This window comes from Sphaerodactylus townsendi, linkage group LG02 (genome assembly GCF_021028975.2).
Source record: "Sphaerodactylus townsendi isolate TG3544 linkage group LG02, MPM_Stown_v2.3, whole genome shotgun sequence".
In the NCBI taxonomy this organism is placed as follows: domain Eukaryota; kingdom Metazoa; phylum Chordata; class Lepidosauria; order Squamata; family Sphaerodactylidae; genus Sphaerodactylus; species Sphaerodactylus townsendi.
In genome coordinates this window covers 2,040,554-2,056,494 of record NC_059426.1, presented here as the reverse complement: position 1 = coordinate 2,056,494, position 15,941 = coordinate 2,040,554, and the positions used below count along the sequence as shown (strand labels likewise).

The window sequence follows — 15,941 nt, the reverse complement described above, 5'->3', positions numbered from 1 at the left end:
TTGTAATTTAAGATCTGAAGAAGTTTGTTTGATATTATACGGTATTTCATGCCACATTGTTTTTGAATCTGGATATTGGGATGCACCTTCCAGTTCCGTCACAGTTCCTCAGTTACAGATTTGTGATCGGGTTTTAAATAAGTGTGTTTGTTTCTTGCCTGTCAAGAAAGGCAGAAAGTCAGGGCGGACCAAAGCTGCTGGTGCATCTGGACAGAATTTTGTACAATGGCAATGAAGATCTTAATTGCAGGTAGCCCACGTCTTGAGAAGGAAGATTATATTATGCTTGTAAGTCTCCAAAAGATGTAATCATCTCATCTTGTTTAACAGCCATGTTAATCAGATGATGCCACATTCAGTCCATGTCTGCCTTATGAAAAATTTATCTGCAATTTGAATATTAGGGTTATCCATAGAGTCAGTGGTACATCCATAAATAGTGCTCAGTTTCTTTCCAGAGTCTCCTGGTTGCCTGAACTGTGAGGAAGTATGATTTTCTTTTTATTTGTGGCCATATAGCCTGAAAACCTTTGGTGAAATGCTTCCCAGTTTTGGAATCTGAAAGGACATTTTAACACCATTCCAATGTTAGGACAGTATAAAGCAGACCCATTCATGACATAGCATGAATGAAAGGAACAATTTGATGGAGTAACTTGATCTCCTGAAGGTATTCTTTTTACATAAAATAAATTAGTGGGCTAAGCTCCCACCACACCACCATTTTATATTCTCTGTGAACTGAAGAATTCAACTCAATTTTACCATCACAAATTCTAATAATGGGATAAGCTGCCCACTGCACTTGAAATTTTTGCCACAATTCTCCTTCTTCTCCCTCTTGTAAACATCAATATTCCAAGTCTACTTGCTTCGTTTTGCATGCTTACGGCATACAGGCCTCTTCTGTTGGGTTTCCTTTCACCTAATATAGACAGTGTGCAAACCGGAGGGATTCTCAAATGCCAGGCATGACCTGGGTGGCCTGGCCTTTGTGTGCTTCCCCATCCCAATCATATGTCGGGGGCACCTGCTCTAAATTAGACCTGATGTTGACAGTCATGTTTGTTGATTGGTGAAGAAAAGCAATTAAAGAAACTGCACAGATTCGGTAACTCCTGGGATTGGCAAACATCCCTATTCCAAGGTCAGGGCTGATTTCATTTGGAAAGGAGCCTGCTCTCTTCTGCAGTTTTTGGCTATCACTGCATTCACAGCCATCTGTACAGTGGCCATCTGGAAATCTCCTCCTAACTTTTGTGAGCAATGCTTCAATTTATCCCACGACTGCATGTCCTCATTGACCCCACGGGTCCATTGCAGTTGGTGGATGGGCGGTTTTTTCCGTGTTCTGCTTAACTGTCAAAATAATGAGGGATATTGAATGAGCCATCCGCAGAGGGGGGGTCCACAGAGAGCCCAGAATGCACCCCTCTGGGCTGCTTCAGCATTCCAGCCAGCAGGTTTGTTTGGTAAATTGCCATAGTTGTTATGTTCGGCTTTGGTTGCTCATATTGAGAGCTGGGGGGGGTGTCCCCCCCAGATTAGGAAAAGCTCAGCAGTATAATCAGGTCCTTCCACAGTGTTTAATTAGCCATAATAAAAGGCATTGACACAAAACACAGGATTTTCAAAGCCTATTCTTGTGTTACACTGCTAATGAATTAAGTAATTAATTGGCACTGAAAAACACAATAGAAAAACATCAATCTTTCAAGTGAAGCAATAGAAAAAAACCAGGTGTTTTGTGAAATGATTTCACCAGGATTTAAATCCTAGAACAGCTCTGGTATGCACCAACATGAGCTGGGGGACGGGATGGATGATCAGTAATAAACTTCTGCCTTTTAAAAAAAGTCATCATCCTGGAAAAACAGTTTCAGGCACACCTGGCAGGAGTCAGCCGGTGGCTTTAGCAGAGACTCAGAGTCAATTGTTCTACTTTTCAGAACTGGGCTTACATGCTGGGGCTATTCAGTGTCCACAATTTCCAACAACGGCAAGTGTGATGGCTTAGACTCATTATGCACGGAACACTTCCCTTGGGACTCTTCACTGTGCAATGGGGATGTAGTGGGGTCTCCTTGCAATTTCTCTGTTTACATGCAAGGAGGCACCCCATTGCCTGCTAATCTTGCCTGCTGAACTCATGGGTCTCAGTTCTAAATGCTTTTGTGGTTCTTTTAACTCCACACATAAACTCACTCTAAAAGGCACACATCTCATCACACAGGCCTGTAGCCAGAAAAATTTTATCGGGGGGAGGGGCAAATGAGTATATTGGGGGGCATTCATCACTATTTGCTGTATTTATAGATCATTTGAGATTCAAAGTGGATTACATAGTATAAAACAATGTAATCAAATAGCGTGAGAGATCTCTTACGCAATGCAACAGGACGAGGGATTCAAAAATTCAAAAAGTGCAAAAAATATCAGACGTGCTATGTCAAGCAATGAAGAAAACGGAATCAAAAAATGACAACAATGCTGTAAGACAGTGGCAGGACTACAAGGGGATAGAGGGGTACATGTTGCACCAGGCGCGCACTGGGGGGCATGAAAATCACCCCCTGCCCCCGCCCCTTTCCCCCCCTCACCCCGTCTTGCTAGGCCTGGCCCCGCCCCACCAGCCTGGCCCATTGTCAGGTGGCAGGAAGCTGTTTTCTGCTGGCTGGAAAAGGGGGAGGGGACACAGGGGGGCGGAAAACACGGAGTGCGCTCCAGGTGCACTCCTGCCCAGCTACACTTCTGCTGGAAGGTCATGTTGGAACGGCACACACTGTGGCACAGACTGCAGTCCTGTTCTCTATTAGCTTCATAAAAATGCTCTCCCAAACAACTATGTTACATAGTTTGCAGAATTAAAGAAGTGTGGGAGCCTTTCTTCCAGTTATTGACACCAGAAACTGCAAAGACAACCTCCTTTTCTCCATAAGGTTTCTGCAAAGGAAACAGAAAGCTCTGCCCCTCAAAACAGAGTTTTCAAACGAAGAACGTCAGTCATGCCATCTGTAGCTAACTGTTCAGCGTTCTTCGTTTGTTTTGGGGTTAACAAGCTGAGGTTGTGATTTTCTGTACCTAAGTCTGAAGAACAAATTGATTCAATTCTCTAAAAACTCTTGGTCTCTGCTGCAGTTCTATGCTTGAAACTTGGCTATTGTTGGGTTATAGTTAGGAACCGATCCATTTCCTTGCAGGATCAAGTTATCAAACTGATGTCAAATGAGACTCCCAATATTTGCGTTCATTTACGTCTAAGCCTAAACGTCTTATTATTTGTCTCCTTGTCCTGTGCCCGGGGCGGGGTCCCCTCCGGGACCCCCTCTGCCAACCCACCTTCCCCTGCCTGGCTGCTGGAACCCCCTCCCTCCCTCCCCCCCAACATAATTTGACTTCCCTGCTTGCAGACTTTTAAAATCAGGTCTCTTACAGCCTTGCTAACTAGTCATTCTTGTTTTAGCCAATTGCGTAGAGAATTCACACCTGGAAAGATTTATGTCAGGATTCAGGCCTTTTTGCCTCAATTCTTTTCTTTTCCCCTTTACATGGAGAATGTACATTTGAAAGACTTGTGACAGATTTCACAAAGTGGTGACTGGAGGGCCATGACAAGTGATAGCAACTTTCACCAAGATGGATTCCACAAGGTAGAAATATAACTGGTTGACAAAGGGAATATCACAGTTTGGGGAAGAACTTCACAGGAGTCTCTTCCCCAAAGCAGGATTGACCTGTTATATTTCCCTCAACACAGGTTTTTTTTTAAAAAAAAAAAACACCCACCAAAATCATGATCTTTTTGAAAAATACTGGTTGAAACCGCTACTGAGGGAATGGCACCCAACCGTTTTATTTTTTTCTCCCCCTCGGCCTCTGCCATCCATTCCCTCCCTGCCTGACCCCGCCATGTCAGTTTTGAGTTTCTGTCTACAGCTGCTAAGCTAACTCCAGGGGTAGGGAACCTGCGGCTCTCCAGATAGTTCAGGAACATACAATTCGGCCAGTTCCCATGGCCCCTGCCAGCATGCTGGCAGGGGCTGATGGGATTTGTAGTTCCTGAACATCTGGAGAGCCGCAGGTTCCCTACCCCTGTGCTAGCTGGTGTGGTAGCCCACCATTTCAGAAACGTCCCCCGAGCACGTTTTCTCCCCTTGGCAGTGACTGTGAATGCCATTTCACGCAAATTTGTATAAGCAACAGATTCAACAGCAACGGATGTGAGTTTCCTTTCCTTGTTTCCTTTCCTTTTTATTTTTTGGGTGCTCAGAGCATGTAGCTGGGCGGATTCACACCTCTGGATGTGGATGAACTGTATTGCTTTGCTCCCTTTTTGGATCAGTGTTTTTATTTTGCATATCACAACGTTAAGAGGGGGGGTTGCATGCTTCATATTTACATGTGTCGTGGCTTCAAAGCCCTAAATTTTTTTCCCATGGGAGAGGGAGGTCCTGTTTGGCCTCCCAGGGTTGCTGTAGATCAGTGATGGCGAACCTATGGCACGGGTGCCAGAGGTGGCACTCGGAGCCCTTTCTGTGGGCACACACACCAGAGTTCATCATGTGGGGGGCGGAAAATCACCCCTACACACACACACACACACACACACACACACAGAGTGGCCTGGGCCACTGAGCACGACATGCGTGCACGGTGGTGAGCAGGGAGGACTTGGCTGGTGGGCCTGGTGCCTGTGCTTCTGCCCGAGGGGGGGAGGCGCAGAGGAGGCAGAGATGCTAGAGAAGCACAGAGCAGTGTACGCAGGACTTGCTAGAGGCTAGAGCAGGCTGGCCCCTGTTCGAGCGGGTGGGGCAGAGGAAGAGGGAGCCAATCGGTTTTTTCTAAACTAAACCTCAGCATTCAGGTTAAATTGCCAGGTTGGCATTTTGCGATAAATAACTGGGGTTTGGGTTGCAATTTGGGCACTCGGTCTTAAAAAGGTTCGCCATCACTGCTGTAGATTCTCCACCAATCGGAAGCGTTCCCTTAGCAGAGGGCAGGAGCGGGCAGAAGGGGGACTGTGGTGATAGAGCAGCCAATCAGAATGCAGGAAAAACAGTATGTTTGCACCTGTGTGTTTGCATCCTCTGAAACCTATTGTCGATCAATTTCCTTGCTTGAGCTCAGGGCCTAGAGAGGGAGAAAAGTCATGCACCACACCAGTCATAATTTAATATAGCTCTTGTTCTGGAAAAACGGGCTCTTAAAAGTTAAGGACTGGATCAGTGACAGCTATTTAAGCAAGTGCTTAATATTCCCATTGAAACTAAGGTCAAATCCCCTCTACCGTCTTAGCCAGGTTTCAGAACGCAAACTAACCAGGTTTGAGGGACGACCTCCCCATTGCTTGCGTGGCAGATTCCGTTTCTGGCGCTCGTTCTCCCACCTCTCACTCACTCCCCTCACTCCCCTTTCCTTGCATGCCACACCTCCCCCTCCCTCCGCTAGGGTGGTCCTAATCCCCCCATCTCCCCACTTTTTAATAAAGACTAGAGGGGATTTGAGCCCACATAGAATTGTGAGGTTACACGTCTTCTTACTGGTAGATACCGCTTCCTCTCACATTTTTATCCTGCCCTTCCTTTGTAGAGCTCAGGACAGCAGAGGTGATTTGCCTTTTCTCAATATGTCTTTCTTCCATCTTCTGAGCATTTTTGGAGTACAACATCACACTTAAATCTCTAGCACAGAGATTATGGGATATTGCTGCTGCGGATCTCTGGCCCCGTGTCCTGCTCAGGCACTGGCCTTGGCTCCTCTTACCCCTCCCCTCAAGTCTCCCAGGTTTGTGTCATTGGACCAGCCAGAAGAGATCATGACAGTTTCCTTCCATCACCAAAAGGCACGCGGGGGCCTATTCTGGGCAGGTGGGCTGCATAATCTACGGCCGTGCATTCAATCTGTTCTACTGAATTGGCCTGTCTGCAGCCACAGCACCAAAGGATTTCTGGGCATCAGATCAAAGGGAATCATGGTCATGGATATCTGACTGCGTGGCCGTCTGCCCAGAAAAGCTCGAGACATCATCAGTCAGTCAGTCTTCTGGATGCCCCAGAACGTCTTGCTATTCTCCCCTCAGCGGGCAGAAAGCTGTGCAATCGCGGCACGATCGGTGTAGGGGACCAGTGTTTTCTCCAGATAGCCCAGAAGCACCCCATCAGCCTCTGTCAGCATGGCCATGCTGGTAGGGGCTGATGGGAATTGTAGTTCCTGAACATCTGGAGAGCCGCAGGTTCCCTACCCCTGATCTAGTGCAATGAGATAACAGACACCGACCAAGTTCTATCAGATAGAAACAATGTGGGATTGCTCTGTCTGGAAGGCAGATGTGAGCATTCTCTGGAAGAATGTCTAGATCAGGGGTCTGCAACCTGTGGCTCTCCAGTTGGCCATGCTGGCAGGGGCTGATGGGATTTGTAGTCCATGAACCTCTGGAGAGCTGCAGGTTGCAGACCCCTCGTCTAGATATGTTCAAATAACTCTTTGTAGAAGAACGAGGGCACATGCTAACAAATGACAAATGGGCTTGCATTATCATTGCCGCGAGGCCGAGGCACTTCGGAGGGAAAACGGAAGACCTCCAGCGGGAGCATGACCACTGGCGCTTCAAGATGCAGGCTGTGCAACGCCAGATGACCCACCGGATGGCACCCCAGCTGGGCCCAGCAGCGGGAGAGAAGAACCCACCCGGCCAAGCCCTTGCCCAAGCAGGCACCGCAGCTGGAGGCGCTGTGGGTGTGGTGCCCGGTGGAGGGGGAGCGGCCCCAGCACCTCCAGCCCCAAGACCGAGGAGGAGAAGGGAGCTGAAAGCAACGTTCGACGGGGACCCCGAGAACCTGCCCTACTTCCTGGTGCAAGTGGGACCCTACATGTGCCTGATGGAGGATGAGTATGCCAACGATGCCGAGCGGGTGAATGACACTAGGGCCCTCCTCGAGGGGGAAGTGGAGGCCTGGTCCGTTTGGTGGGCGTCCTCTTAGAAGAGGACTCCATGATTTTGACCACTTCATGATTTCGCTCTGCTGCTGAGTCGAAGACCCCTTCCTGGAGGAGAAGACAAGAGCTAGGCTGCAACGTCTCCGTCAGGGGTCCCAATAGGCAGCTGACTATGGGGCTGAATTCTGCCAACTGGCTAGCTGCCTGCAGAATTGGCCCAAGCGCATCTTCATCCACATGTTCAAAGACAGCCTGGATCCAGAGGTCGTGTCCAGGGACCCAGACACCCTAATGGGATGGATTTGCCTGGCCGGAAATGCGGAGGCCCATTCTGAAATAGGTCCAATGAGCCAAGCAGCACAGGGGACCAAGCCCCTGCCAACCCAATCAGAGGAGTGCCAGTACCAGAGCCCAAGAACACCGGGGAGACCGTCTATGCCCGCTGCTGGCAGCTTGGGCTTTGGCTGCACTGCGGAGAAGCGGGGTGTCTGATCCCCGGTTGCCCTGAGAAATGTGCCCAGAGAGCTCCAGCAGCTGCCAAGACACCGACTGTGGGCCCCAAGGAGCGAAGAAGGCCCCCAGACGCCTTCCGACCCAATTCTCCGCCACGCTGACCCCGAAAAACCATTCATGGTGCATGTGGATGCCTCAGATGTCACCATGGGCACGGCCCTCCTCCAGTGGGAGAGGATGGGAGACTCCACACATGCGCTTTTCTCTCGAAAAAATTTAGTGGATCCAAGTTAAATTAAACTGTGAGCGACAAAGAAACCGCAGCCATCAAAAAAAGCCCTAGCAGCTTGGCACCATTGGCTGAAGGGCGCTACATACCCTTTCGAAGTCTGGACTGATCATAACAATCTGGGGGTCTTCAGGGTGGCCAGATTGTCAAAACGCTGCACCTGGCCTGCCGCCAGTTTTGGGGGGCTATGTTAAAGGGTGCCCAATGTGCATGATGGCAAAATGCATCCCGGGCAGGCAACCAGGCTTGCTCCAACCCCTTCCCACTCCTGAGGCCCCTTGGAAGGTGATCTCAATGGACTTCATCACTGATCTCCCCTCTAGCAAGGGGAAGTCTGTCATATGGGGGGGGGGGTGGACCTGTTCTCCAAACAGGCCCACTTTGAGCCCTGTGGAGGGATCCCCTCAGCGAAGAAACTGGCCAAACTCTTCATCCAACACCTCCACGCTGCCCTAGTCAAAGTAATTTCCGACCGTGGCAGCCAGTGCATGTCCAGGTTCTGGAGGCCATTCATGAAGCTCCTGGGGGTGGGGCAGAGCCTCTGCTTGGCAAACCACACCACTAGGGACAGCCAGACCAAGCACACCAACGAAGTGATGGAACAATATTTGAGGTATTACGTTAACCACCACAACGATGATTGGGCGCACCTGCTTCCTTTTGCAGAATCCGCATACAACAACGCCAGGCACTCCAGCATGGGGAACAGCCCCTTCCACACGATGTACGGCCTGGAAAGCAAACCTTTCCCCTGGCGGAAGGTCTCCCACCCGAACCGGGAGATCTGCAGGATTAGGTGGTGTCCATCCAGGCCTCCTGGAAAACTGTGCAGGACACCCTGTGGAAGACCAAAGAGGACTATAAGAAACAGGCCGACTGCAAACAGCGCTCCGTGCACTCTGCAGTGGGAGATTATGCTTATGTCTCCACAAAAAACCTGAGGGGCCTCCCCAGTACTTGGAAACTTGGGCATAAGTGCATTGGACCCTTTAATCAACCCAGTGGCCATGGAATTAGAACTGCCTAAGAACTTACAAGGTGCGCACCCTGTTTTTCATTTTAGCCTCCTCGAGAAAGCTGCTCCAGGCGACGATTGGCACCCACCTCCAAAGCCTCCGGACCCCGCATGGTGCAAGGCGAGCTGCACCACAAAGCGGCCAACATCTTGGACTCCCAACTACACCGGGGCTGCCTCCAATACCTGGTGGCCTGGACTAACTTACCACCTGGTTTCAACTAACAGGTCCACCATTCACATGTGCGAGCTCCCCGATTGATCAAAGCCTTTCACCTACCCTGACCGCCCAGGGAGAAGGGGGCCTTAAGGGGAGCAGAATGTCAGGCCTGAGCCATGCTCAGCCGAGCAACTCGCACGTCCACACCAAGGCCACAGCTAGGCTTGCATTATCTTGAAGCTGTCATGAGTCTTGTTTGCTGACTGGAGTAACAGACCCTTACACAGGGCCAGGCAGCACCCACTAAGAGAGGTCACTGGCTTCTATGCCCCATTTCTAAACCTCCATAGTAACTTGTTGGTCACTGATTAAAACAGAATGCTGGACTCTTGGGCCACCGGTCTGATCCAGCAGGGCTCTTCTTGAGTAATCCTTGTAGACATTTGTGTGACAGAAACCAGGTGTTGGTTTCTGCCTGTGGATCTTTCTGGGAGAAGTATTTATTTTCTGAACTGCATACATGTATTCCTCAATTCTGGAACTGATATACATTTGCACACTGATAGGAGGCTCTATCTTCCAACTTTGCACAAGGCAGACAAGTCCTCATCTGATCTCACCAGGTGTGAGAAAGAGGTGCTGGCTGTTGTGGAAGTGTCTGTCCACAAAACCTCCTGTGGGGCTGGTGAGCTAGACAGAAGCATTTGTAGATTCACAGAGAACACTCTGACTGGTGGGATTAAGCTATGGGAGAAAATAAAGTCAACCAAGTGGTTTCTTGAGTGCTGTGTGGTTTCCAGGCTGTATGGCCGTGTTCTAGCAGCATTCTCTCCTGACGTTTCACCTGCACCTGTGGCTGGCATGCCAGCCACAGGTGCAGGCGAAACGTTAGGAGAGAATGCTGCTAGAACACGGCCATACAGCCTGGAAACCACACAGCACCCCAGTGATTCCGGCCGTGAAAGCCTTCGACAATACAAGTGGTTTCTGTTTGTAACCTGCCCTCTGCAGGCCAACTTAGTTGTTTCTCACTGCATCTCAGTGGGAGGTAGACGGGTCTTCTAAGCAGCTAAGATTCTTGTATCTGTGTCTGCGTAGTTGCAGAGATAGCTCATCGAAAATAAACAAGAGGAAAAAAGAGGGAAAACTATATATTGCTGGAATCAGCAGGACCAGCTGAGTACAACTGTGCCCTTTTCAGCCCGAAAAGGCACCCAGGATCGGAGGACCTGCAGGCAAATGGTGGCAGGGAGAATCCCTTCAGGCATCAGCTGAGGGTGAAACTGACCAGAGAACAAGGTTGGGTGAGGAGCATGAGACGTCTCTTGGCCTGCATTCCACATGGCCAAGGAGAGAATCTCTGCGGGGCGACTTGTGGGGAAAAAAGTGCGCATTGAAGCGACTTTCCAATCGAATTTCCTGAGCAGAAATGGAACATATATGGAGGGTGTTTTGGGGAAAAACCTGTGTGAAGTTCCTCCCCAAAACACTTCTTAAAACAGCCACCGGACGTTTCATTTGGGCAGTGTGAAAAGGACTCAAGAAAGGTCTCTACAATAGCCAGAATTCCTATATCTGGAGGGAATATAGGAATTCTGGAGGGAATATAGGTGGAGGGAGAGGGTTAAAACCAGCCGCCTTCTTTAGTAAGTCTCGTCTCTTTGCAGAGTTTCCTCAGGGTGGCTGCCTCCCTATACTGTTTTCCTGTCTAAAAGAGCCCCTTTCTCTGCAGAGGGACCCTGAGGGGCTCCAAATTGGCCTCACTGCAGCCCTGTGAGGTGCCTTAGACTGAGAGCGCAGGATGGCCTGAGACCTCCCAGCAAGCTAGTCAAACCTAACCTAACATCTGCACCACACCAGGGACGCTGACAGACCTGGCCTGGGTGTGATGTAAATAGCAGAAATTCTCAGCTCAACCAAAGTCAGCCTCTCCCCTCTCCCAAGTGATTCTGACCTGTCAGCCAGAAGTAATGTTATTACTTCCCTTCAATGCCAAAAGCAGGGGGCCCAGGACCCAGAAACCCAGGCAAAGGCCTGGTCACTCAGTCAGAATGGCTAAGTCGGGGGGGGGGGGGCAACCATTCCTATGCCCAGATGCCTGCACAAAACTGAAGGCAGGGACCGGCCACTAGGCCCAGCAAGCTTCCCAGCAAGGGCAGCTTTCATCTCGCCATTTAATTAAAGGCAATCCCTGGCAGGCAAAAGAGTGGGCATATGTTCATTTCACTTGATTAGCAACCTGACTCTCTGTGCAGCACTCTAATAAAGCCAGAGATTAATACCATGAATCAAATTAATTAAATGGCAGAGGCTAGCTGACACAGAGGCTCCGTGACGTCCCTCCAGCTGTCACAGGAGGAGAGCACACGACAGAGGTGGCCACTTGGCGAGTGGTCAGTCAAGCTAAATGTAAACAGTGAGAAGGCAGGTGGTGTGTGGACCTGAGGAGGCAGTTCAGGGTTCAGGGATGATTTATACTTCCATTTTCTTTTTTGACTTACTCAATCACCTTATTTTAGCAACTGTCGTGCCACTCAATTATTCAATACCGAGACTCTGCATTCAGATGATTCCTTTATTGTGAAACAGCATCAGGAATAAGCCAGAACTAAAGCATAAGCAGCAAAACACCCTCCATAATACCCCACGTCATCTCCCACGTCATTTAACACCACCCTGACTACCAGTTCCCAAGGGGGGAATGGCCCGTCAACAGTGTCCCGTGTTCTGATTGGCTGTTGTTTTTGAGTGGCAGCTTGAATGAACTTCAGGCAGGGAGATCAGGCCTGTTGATCTGCTCCCGATTGTTTTTTGCACGGTTGCAGGCCCTAGCAGGGTCACCCCGGGATTTTTGAAAAGAATCCTGGGATAAGGGAAATATCACGGGGCAACCCTGGGGCAGGCCCGCTTTAGCACTGGGAGCCATGCGGAAATCTTGCACACACCGGGATATTTCACTTGCCCATCCTGGGATATTTGGACCGTGCGGAAACGGCCTTAGTCTACTTTATGGGTTAGTCTCTGTCATCCAAGGTTTGAAAACAACTAGTAGAGGGGGAGGGGGAGGGGGAGGGGCAGAGGAAAGGTGCAGTCAGTTCTGTAATTCCCAAATTGGCATCATTACAGCTTCTGCACTCTTTATGACTGGGATAAAATAAATGCATAAAATACTGCACAGCAACTCTAGGTTAGAAAATGGTTCCATACGAACTCCACTTCCAGCCAGAAGAAGTGTAGATTACTCACTTAAAGGGTGAGACGTGCCCTGTTTAAAAAGACAGACTGAAGCCGACCATTAAAATGGAATAAATTAATTAGATTCTGTGCTAGAACTTGAGAAGAATGGAAATTTCCTCAGCACATTCTGTCTCTGCTCAAGGCTGGATTTTGTACTTTGTGTGTTGTGAGGACTTGCCCGGAGCTGAGGTGCTTGCAAGACCTTTTCCCTCCCCTCCCCCCCCCCCACACACTTAGTCCAAGCCTCACCAGCACCAGGGAGTGTGGAAGTTCCCTTGAGGCCTAAGGCATCTTTCTCATGGCCTGCAGTTCGTGAAACGATTCACAGGCAAAAGCCGGCCTCCTCGTGGAGCCTCGAGGCCTTGGGAGGCTTGGAGGCCTTGGTCACTGAGTGCTCCCACATGGCTGGAGGCCTCTCCCCGGGGTTGCGCATTCTGAAGGAGCCTCCTGCTGTGAAACTTCCTCCATTTTGGCTGCCTGTTGTTTTCTCCTACATCTAAGTGGGGGAGGTCACCTGCCACCTTTGGAGGGGGGGGGGCGCAGTGGTCTATAGAAAATTCAAAAGGGTTCACTGGTCTATTGAATTTTCAATCCTGCAGCAGCCTGAGAAAACAAAGGAAGAGGATGAGGCACAGAGAGGGACAGATTTGGGCTAAAGCCAGGGTGGGATTCCACTGGTTTGCCTCACCTAAGCATTAGTTTAAGAAGTGATCACAGAGTAGCCAAAGGAGACTGTATAGATCAGGGGTGTCCAACTCTGGCACTCCAGCTGTTCATGGACTACAATTCTCATCAACCCCTGCCAGCATGGCCAATTTGGGAATCATAGTCCATGAACATCTGGGGTGCCAGAGTTGGACACCCCTGGTATAGATATACAGATAGATGTGAGTCCAGATAGATGTGAGTAGTACCTTAGGGACCCACTAGATTTCTAGAGTATGAGCTTTCAAGAGACCAAGCTCCCTTAGACATAAAGCTCACAACACTGATAATCTTCTGTTTCCATAAGACGCTCCTGGACTTTACTCTAACTTTTCTACTGCTGCCCTCCAAAAGGCATAGGTTGTTTCTGCACAGTCAAAATATCCTGGGTTGAGCAAGAAAAATATCCCTGTACAGCCAAGATGTTTGCACAGTTCCCAGTCCTAAAGAGGGTTTGCCCCGCAATATTTTCCTCATCCCAGGGTATTCAAAAACCGCCAAATTGGTGGTTCTTTTCAAAAATCCCCAGGTGAGCCTACTAGACCCTGCTACAGTACGAACATCAATCAGGAGCAGAACCAGTTTATTTTTCCCACTGAGCCACCTGATCTCCCCACCTGACGTTCATTCAAGCTACCATTCAAAAACAACAGCCCATCAGAACGTGGGATACCAGGCATGCTCAAATATACTTGCAGCTGCCACTCAAAAACAACAGCCAATCAGAACACAGGATGCTCCGATATGCTTGCAATGTAAATACAGAAGTCCCAGCCTCATGCAAAAGAAACTGGAGTATTTCCTCCTGGTCTTCACTGGATTCCTTCACAAAACAAGCAGCCACGTTTTTAATGGCAGGATGCTCTACCACCTTTTGATGTTAAAGGTCCGGTTTGTCCCAAAAAGTTCCCCAGTGGCCAACAAAGGTAAACTCTTCGGCCTGCCACCATTTCTTACCCACACACTTAGTTCCCTGATCTCTGTCTGCATGACTGTGGGTGGAACATTTAACAGTTCTTGGAATGCCACCTTTGAGGTGCTGGCAACCTCTGATACATCATGACTGTATCTTCTAGCATCAGTGGTGTCAACAGGCCTCGCTTCTTGGTCAGCTGTTGCTGGCCCAGGTTGGCACTGGGGCAAACTGGGCCCTCCTGATGGCTCCTGTTTCACCAATTGGGGACTCTGACCCCACCTGCAGTCCTCTGGCAAAAGCTGGCAGAGGCACAGAAGCCCCTCCTGGTGTCGGTGATTTGGCAGGACCTGGATGTCGTGGGGAAGGGGCTGAGGCTGCTCAAATGGCAGAGATGCTGGTTCCAAAGCACAAGCTGTGCTTGGGGTTGTTGATTAAGGGAAGCAGACAAACTCAGCTAAGGCAACTGGGATTTTACTGCAAGATCCAATCGCCATGGTGCAGAGCCCCAACCCTGGATTTCCCCCCGGGTGACAAAGAGATCGATTCCCCTGGAGAAAATGGCTGCTCTGGAAGGTGGACTCTATGACATTTACCCCTTTGAAGTCTCCCCCTCCCCAAACCCTGCCCTCCTCAGGTTCAAACTCCCCAAATCTTCAAGATCCCTCTCACAGAGCCTTCACCTGGGCTTGTTCCTTGATAGCAGTGGTGGCGAACCTTTGGCACTCCAGGTGTTATGGACTACAATTCCCATCAGCCCCTGCCAGCATGGCCAAGGGGCTGATGGGAATTGTAGTCCATAACACCTGGAGTGCCAAAGGTTCGCCACCACGGCTTTATAGCATTGGCACTGGCACATTGCAGTGTTTTGATGGAAGACGTTTTTATGGCGTCCCTTGATGAGTAACGGGCTGGGTGGTCTGTGGAGGACGTGGGGCCGGCTGCTAACGATTCAGCTCCGGCTGGCTTTGTAAGTTGATTTGAGTCACCATTTGCAGTAAGAAAGAGTGCAAAATATGTCGTCGAAGGCTTTCACGGCCGGAATCACTAGACTGTTGTGGGTTTTCCAGGTTGTATGGCTGTTTCAGTAGCATTTTTTCCTTTCTCCTACCCTGGACATTCCGCAGGTATATATACCCCACTTGCTTCATTACCACCAGATCCTCTGAAGATGCCAGCCACAGAGGCAGGCGAACCGACAGGAGAAAATGCTACTGGAACACGGCCATACAACCCGGAAAACCCACAACACTCTAGGGTGAAATATTTTAATTAACAAATAAGTAAATGTCACAGTCTCTTTTGTGATCACAGCCAAACAAAATGTCAGGCTTTCTTTTCTTCCAGAGTGGACATTGTGGAGATCCCGGTGTCTTTCCTCCTGCAGGAGGAAAAGCAGCACACACACACACCCCCACCCCCTGCAGACACACCCAGGTCCTCAGCTCAGGGCTTGAGGCTGGGCTTGAGGAAGACCATTGAGAGAAAGAATCACAGGCCTACCAGTAATTGCTGTGAACCCCACAGTATCAGGCTGCCTGCCATGAAATAATGGGCGGAGGAAATGTGCTAGGACTGGGAGCAGCTTCTCTCTTGCTGCTCTTTCAGAACATGGCGGAAGGGATGCAGCAGGGTTTCCCCGAGGGGCCTGTTTTTGCAGTTCCAGCCTGTTCTCTCCTCTGACATAAGCTGACAAAGGGCTTTGAAGTGGCTGCATTTCCTGAGTTTCCTGGGCACCACATGATTTCTGTTTCTGTACCTAGTGGTGTCTGCAGTTCTGTCTTGCCCTCCAACCATCCCACGATGCCATCAGTAACAAAGAGTAATGTATTCTTCTCCAGCCAGATGCCTTCCCACCTCGACTTGGTTTGAGACTGTTGCTCTTGATCAAGAATGATAACACGTCTGTGTTTAATATTCCACCCACGATGCGAAACAGCCGAAGCGCAATCTGTCTGTGTCACAGGGAGCCACATCGCCGTTTAGGAAATGCAAACTTATCATGACTCAACTTATTAGTCCCAAATGGAGTTGGCTTCAGAAGCTGTCTGACAAAATCGCTGCAAGTGGGCCTGACACAGCTCTGCGTTTATAACGCTCCATCAAAGCACGCAAGTTGGATGAAATGTTCTACATCACCAAAGAGGACTGTATTTTTAAAACTGTGTACCTTTGCAGAAATATCTGAATCTCTCAGTTTGTCTGCTAAGGAATTTGGCATAGCGGCTGCGGG

General features: G+C 49.5%; 1 protein-coding gene across 1 annotated transcript in view; it reads left to right on the top strand.

Annotated features, from left to right (window-relative positions):
* Positions 1–15,941, top strand: part of VWC2L (von Willebrand factor C domain containing 2 like) — a 115,231-nt gene that overhangs the window by 79,287 nt on the left and 20,003 nt on the right. The window lies entirely within an intron of this gene.